A 6,800-nucleotide genomic window follows, 5' to 3' on the forward strand; every position below is an offset into this window, starting at 1 on the left:
CTGGTATCAACCCACATGGACAGTTGGTGAACCTGCTTCTGGAAACGTGTGGTGGTGTGTGATGGAGGGCCTCTTCCCCACCCCACCCCCATTCATAGCATGCCTACACAGGTATCCTATGACTGAGTGCTATTCCCTTTTTACATAATTATTTTACATAATTAGCTACTGAGCCAGAACTGAGCGTTCATACAAAAGAGCTCAATTAAAAAGAATTCTCTTTTCTTTGGTGATGAGGCAAGAACTGCTGTAAGCTTCAGGATGGGAAGAGAGGTTGCAGATGCTACCAACAGCTGCCTTATATCTCCCACTTGCACCTCCATGCAGCTATGAACCCATGGCCACCTCTATTGTTTGGATCCCTGATAATTCTTTCCTAATCTTTGCTAAGTGAGTATCAGAGATGAAACAGACTATGAAACCTTGTGAGCTTCATTAAGATTGGAAGAATTACCTCAAGTCCAGCAACTGGAGCCAGTGGTAGAGTCTGAGGGAAGCTAGCCGTGAGTAATAACCTGCTTCAGTCACCACAGCAGAAAATGGACCCATCAGCCAAAACACTGTATCCTATAACCAAGCATTTACTCGCCCATCTGCTATGCCACTTCCTGAAGTGGCCTTGGTAGGTCCTCACTCTGAAGCCTGTAGCTCATAGTAGATCTTGTCTCTTCTCATTACCAAGGAAAAGAGGGCTCTTCCACTCATTCTAACCTTTTATATATACACAGTTTTGGCTCACTAACCAATTAAAAAGCTTTTCATTACCACGACGTAAATTGGCGAGAAATATAGGACAGCCTCATCATCACTCACTATTACACATTTCTGGAAGTAGGCTCACTAAGCCTCCACATGGACTGATACCACATAGAGCATACTGCACATATTTTAGGCACTGGGCCCTCATTGGCCAAGTCCTCTATTATACAGTGAATAGAGCCACAGGAGAATAGTATGTTTTGAGAATCAGAAAGTTGATGTATTTCACTAGTTTTTTAAACTGGCTTGTTTAAAATTGGTCTTGTTGACCAATTCAATGGCTATTTAAATTTTTTTCTCTTTATTTTCAGAATTTTTATTTTTTTAGTTAGGATTTTTTGATTTGTGGCTTTTCCATTTTTAAAAATTGCATGCCCAATTTCTTGATTCGTTCTTTCCCTTTTTTTGTCGATGAAAGTATTTAGAAATATAAAATTTCCTCTATTGACTACTTTAGCTTTATCCTAAAAGTTTTGATATGTTTTCTCACTGTTTTAATTTTTTCTGATGAAATTATTTGTTTCTACTATGTATTATTTGACCAACATATTCTTTAGGATATTACTCTCCATTTAAATTTGAATCATACCTTCAAATACCCCTTTGTTGATTGTAATCTGCATTGTACTGCAGTCAATAAAAGAACAGTTTAATATCCTTGCTTTTCTGCATTTGTTTATGTGTAAATTTTTGTAAAAGTGCCATGCAGAGCTGAGAATTATGTATATTCCTTTCAATTTTCATTCAGGAATCACCTGAGGGCTATTATATCCAATTTTTCTAAAATTCTATTCATGTCCTTGACATCTCTCTTCTTTGTCCTATCATTTATTAAACTTCTACTATGTGTTGGGTACTCTGTTAAATCCTGAGGATACAAAGAAAGACAAAAACTGTACCTACCTTCAAAGAGTTCACAGTCTAACAGGGACAATACACTAAAAAAAATTCGTTTACAAACAAAATATATACAGAATAATTTGGAGATAGTCTCAGAGGAAGGCACTAGCATTAAGGGGGCCTGGAAAAGTATTCTTACAGAAAGTTGGATTTTAGGTGAGACTCGAAGGAAGCCAGGAAGTAGAGACAAAGAGAGAAGGCATTTCAAGGATGGGGACAGCTAGTGAAAATGCACTGAGTCTGAGCATGGAGTGTCTTGTGTGTGACAAATACCCTTTTTATTATCCTTTTCTTCCTTCGCTAATCTTACCCCATTCTGAGCTTTAGCATTTCTGACATTATGGTACAGTTTCATCATTTCATTTTCTTCTTCTTGTGCCTGTCCATGCTTCTTCCATCTTCTCTACATTTTATTGATTTAGTCAATAAGCATTTATTAAGCATTACCTTACGCCTGGTACTCTGCTAAGTGCTGGGGATACAAAGAAAAGCAAAAACACTATTCCTGCCCTTTACAATCTAACAAAAGAGAAAACATGCAAATAACTACGTACACAAATATTTGTGGAGGGAACTTTAGAAGGGAGGGTGAGGGAATAATAGGTCAAAGAGACATATAAAAGGGTGTTTACATTTATGGGAATGGGAGGATAAGGGAGAGATCATTGGAGGGGGCTAGATCAAGTAACAGGAGGGCAAGGTAGTACATGGAAGTAAAGTAGAGGAGTCAGGAGGGATAGGAAATAAGAGATATGCACAAACATAAAAACAAAGATTAGGAGTAGAATCTGTTAGGGAAAGTATATGTTCATATGTATGTGTGTATATATATATATATGCATACATGTATGCATATATCTATATCTATATATAAATATAGCCATGCTTAATTGTAGCCTGGGGCAGGAGCAAGAAGGGGGAAAAAAGAACAAAGTAAAAAGTGTACAGCAAAGAACAAAAGAAAACCTACAAGGAAGCAAAGAAAAGGTGGACAGCTCTCAACACAATGTGTAGGATTTAATATATAGACTTTCTTGAAATGGAAATTTATTGCCATATATTTTGAATCCTCTCTTACATTCTGCTGTACACAGGACATGTTTTTTTATTTTATATTTAAGTTTTAATATTTGAGCTTATAATATGTTTCTTTTACTTTTCTTATGTATTTAAGTTTTAGTATTTAAGTTTAAAATAAAAGAAGATAGGGGGCAGCTAGGTGGCACAGTGGATGGAGCACTGGCCCTGAAGTCAGGAGGACCTGAGTTCAAATCCGGCCTCAGACCAAACACTTGACACTTACTAGCTGTGTGACCATGGGCAAGTCACTTAACCCCAATTGCCTTAATTAAAAGATTAAAAAATATTTGTGTATATATATATATAAATTGGAGATAATTTCAGAGGGAAGGTACTAGCATTAAGAGATTAGGAAAGGCTTCTTATAGAAGGTAGGATTTTAGCTGGAACTTGAAGGAAGCCAGGGAAACCAGGATGTAGGCATGAGAAGGGAGAATATGCCAGGCATGAGCGTGTCAGTTAAAATGCACCATGGAGACATGGCGTGTCTTGTCTGAGAAACATCAAGGAGACAGTGTCACTGGATCATACAGTATATGAAGGGCAATAAGGTGGGAACCACTGGAGTGTATTGATTAGGGAGATGACTAATCAGTGGAAGAACCAGGATTCAAACTCAGGTTTTCAGATTCCAGATCCAGTCTTTCTGTGCTACAGAACATAGTTTCTCTTTCATTTCTTTGGGGTCAGGCCTCCCAAGATTGTACTAATTCTACAAGAATTCATAACAAAGGGACCCCCACAACTACATGGGACACATACACGTGGAAGAAAAACCAAGTAGATGAAAAATGCTTCTTGTCCAGACTCTGACATTCAACCAGATGGGCAACTTATAGGTTAGGTTGGATCCAATTAGGACAATCTATGCCTATTAGTATATATACCTTAGATAGACTCCACAAAGCTCCCAGAGTTAAACAAGAGGAGAGCAGGCTGTATTGCCTGTGAGAAATTGCAGAGCTCCCTTACTGATCTCAACTTGTTGAGTTGTTTTCAGTTGTGTCCAATTCTTCATGACCCCATTTGGGGTTTTCATGGCAGAGATATTGGAGTGGTTTGCTATTTCCTTCTTCAGCTCATTTTACAGATGAGGAAACTGGGGCAAACAGGGTTAAGTGACTTGCTCAGGGTCACACAGCTAATAAGTGTCTGAGGCTAAATTCAAACTCAGGTCCTCCTGACTGGTGCTTTATCTACTTCCCCATCTACCTGCCCTACTGACCCCAAACCTTTCCCTAAAATAAAGACCTGTCTTTTTAATACCAATATCTATTCTACTAGTACTGTTTGGTTATGAGTCATTGAACACAAAAGTCTCCAAAAAAGTAAAAGTATCATTCAATGGGCATTAGAGAGGCACATAGTGGGAGTGAGCAGGCTACAACACAGAACAAATAAGGACCTATGAAGAAAAGATGGAGTAAAGGATACCACTGAAGAAATGTACGACCAAAAAAGCAACATGAGCTGGTCACAAGGTGAGAGCGAGAGAGAAATGCTTGATGGCCCATCAGTTCCACTGCTAATGTCACAATATCAAGATAAAGTATGTTGCTCTCATTTCTGAATTTAGGGGAAGATATGGCCAGGAGTTATCAGAATAAGCAGGATCAGATGGGTTATGATCTTAACTGTTGGATGGAACAACTTCTTGAAGAGATCATAGTACCAATGGAGAATTTGGGTCAGCTCTCTTTGGACCTAAAGGGCAGAACCAGGAACAACAGGTGAAAGCTGCAATTAGGAAAATTTAGGATGGAAGGCAGAAAAAACTTCCTAACAATTAGAGGTATCCGGATGTAGAATGCGTTGCTTCCTATAGGTATTAGGTTCTAGCTCATTGTGGTTCTTCAAGCAAAATGCTTGGTTAACTCTATTGTAGAGGGTAGTCCTGGATGGCTGCTGACTTACCATCCAACTCTAAATTTCTGTGATTCTAAAACTGACTAGCTATGTACAATGTGGGCAAAATACTTCCCCCCTCTCTTGGACTCTGTATCTGTGAAAGGAAAGGGTGAAAGAACAGTCCTGGTCCTTCTCCCATTCCTCCAAAGTTTGTTCCCAAAGTGGATGATACTGCCCCCTGGGGGGCATTGGAACGATCAGGGGGTGGTAGTAACCTAGGGTGCAATTGGGGGGCCTTGAATAAAAAATAAGGGGGCAGTAGAAACATAAGGAAAGAAGATAAGAAAATTTTGAAAAATCCTTTGTACATGTTTCATCTGTTTTGTAACAGAGTTAAAGTCATAGTGATTACATTATTTTCCAAATAAATACACAAAATGCAAGTTATAACTAATCAGTGGTCAAGTCCCATGACAGGTCTTAACAAGCAAGTGTTGGTAAGTGATCCAGTAGATCATCATCTGGAAGTCCAGGATGATCAGCAGAAATATGTGCTGTGTAATACTGTGAGGCAAGATTGTGTCATCAAAATTTCAATGCAGGAAAAAACCCACACATTTACAATAAATTATTAAATTTATGATGCATCATTTAAAAAAATTTGAAATAATACAAAATTTTTTTAAAAAGGTCAAAGGGTTAAAGAAAGTAAATGGGGGGGGGCGCTGAGCATTTTTTTTTAAAGGGGGCGGTAGGCCAAATAAGTTCGGAAACCTCTGCTCCAAACCCTAGCAGGAAGGATAAAGGCAACTCCTGAACAACAAACGATGAGGATGCTCTTACCGTAGACCCCTTCCTCACTCAAAGGCTCCTTACAACTTGATAGAGGGAAAAGTCACCGACCCTTAAGTTAAAGGATCTGGGATCAAATCCAGCCTCTCATGCCTGTTCCCTGAGTGACCGTGGTCAAATCACTGTACTATTCATCCGTAATCTGTAAAACGAGGGGGTGGAACTCAGTGGCCTCTGATGTCTGGATCTACGATATTGTCAAAGTGCACGGCTCACGTGACGTCTGTACTCCTGCATCCAGCCAAACTTGCCCACCCTGCCATGGTCTCAATGGTCCAGCAACAAGACGACGACGGTCAATATTGATATGCTGCTTTAAGATTTCAAAAGCACTTCACATGCAGTATCTCACTTGATCTTCACAACAACCCTACGAGATAGGCGCTCTTAAAATCCTCATTTTACAAACAAGGAGACCGAGGCTGTCCGCCTGAAATCCAGGACTACATTTCACAGACGCCAGAGCTCTGCTCTTGCGCACAGCGCATCAATTTCCCAGAATCCATTTCCAGAGCAGACTGCCCGCCCTCGAAAACTTGGGGGGCGGGGTTCCGGAGCCACGCAGAGGCTGCTGGGAAATAGAGTTTAGCCATTGGAAATTGAAGGGAAGCTTCCTAAAGGGATTTGGGTTTGTATTTATGTAGACAGAGCCCGGGATGGGACCCGGGGGGTGGCCATGGGTTTTATGTGGTCCAGCGTTGAACGAAGGTAAGGCGTATATATGTGTGTGTGTGTGTGTGTGTGTGTGTGTGTCCGTGTCCGTGTGTCCGTGTCCGTGTGTCCGTGTGTGTGTCCGTCCCCAAGCGTTCCTTGAGGAGAGTGGGGTCTGCAGACCCTGGACAGGTGCAAGGGGTGGGGAGGAGTTTCTCTGGGGATCCGAGGCCCAGAGAAGGGGAGGCGACTTGCCCAGGGTCACACAGCTAGCCAGTGGCAGATCTGGATTCGCACTCAGATCTTTAGGCTCCTGGAGCATTCTCTGCCCCATGGGACGCAGAGTCCCTCCCTTCCCTCTCCTTTTCCTAACAAAAGCCCATTCCCCAGTGACAGTGGTTCTCCAGCCTCTGTTAGGAGGGAAAGGAGAGAGAGAGGAGGGAGGGAGGTGCCCCAGCCTCACTCTGGTGGAATCGAGGTCCTGGCTGATGAGAGGGGAGGGAAGCGGGGAGGGAGAGTGGTGAGGGAGAGCGAGAGAGAGGAACCTGAATCAGAGAACAGGGATGTACACGGAGGTCAGCCCAGGTCCGTGACTTTTCCCAGCAGCACTGAGACCTGAGACCATTTTTAGAAAGTAATAGGTCGAATTTTGTTACTTTGTTATTCTCTCTCTCTCTCTCTCTCTCTCTCTCTCTCTCTCTCTCTCTCTC

At 41.4% G+C, this 6,800-nt stretch overlaps 1 long non-coding RNA gene across 1 annotated transcript in view; it reads left to right on the forward strand.

Annotated features, from left to right (window-relative positions):
• The first annotated feature begins 6,018 nt into the window (after positions 1 to 6,018).
• Positions 6,019 to 6,800, forward strand: part of LOC114037026 — a 10,552-nt gene continuing 9,770 nt past the window's right edge. The window contains exon 1 of the long non-coding RNA XR_003568399.1: positions 6,019 to 6,147. This is a non-coding gene — a long non-coding RNA (uncharacterized LOC114037026). The remainder of the gene's footprint in view (positions 6,148 to 6,800) is intronic.

This window comes from Vombatus ursinus, unplaced genomic scaffold, assembly GCF_900497805.2.
Source record: "Vombatus ursinus unplaced genomic scaffold, bare-nosed wombat genome assembly UNPS02010219.1, whole genome shotgun sequence".
NCBI classification, from domain to species: domain Eukaryota; kingdom Metazoa; phylum Chordata; class Mammalia; order Diprotodontia; family Vombatidae; genus Vombatus; species Vombatus ursinus.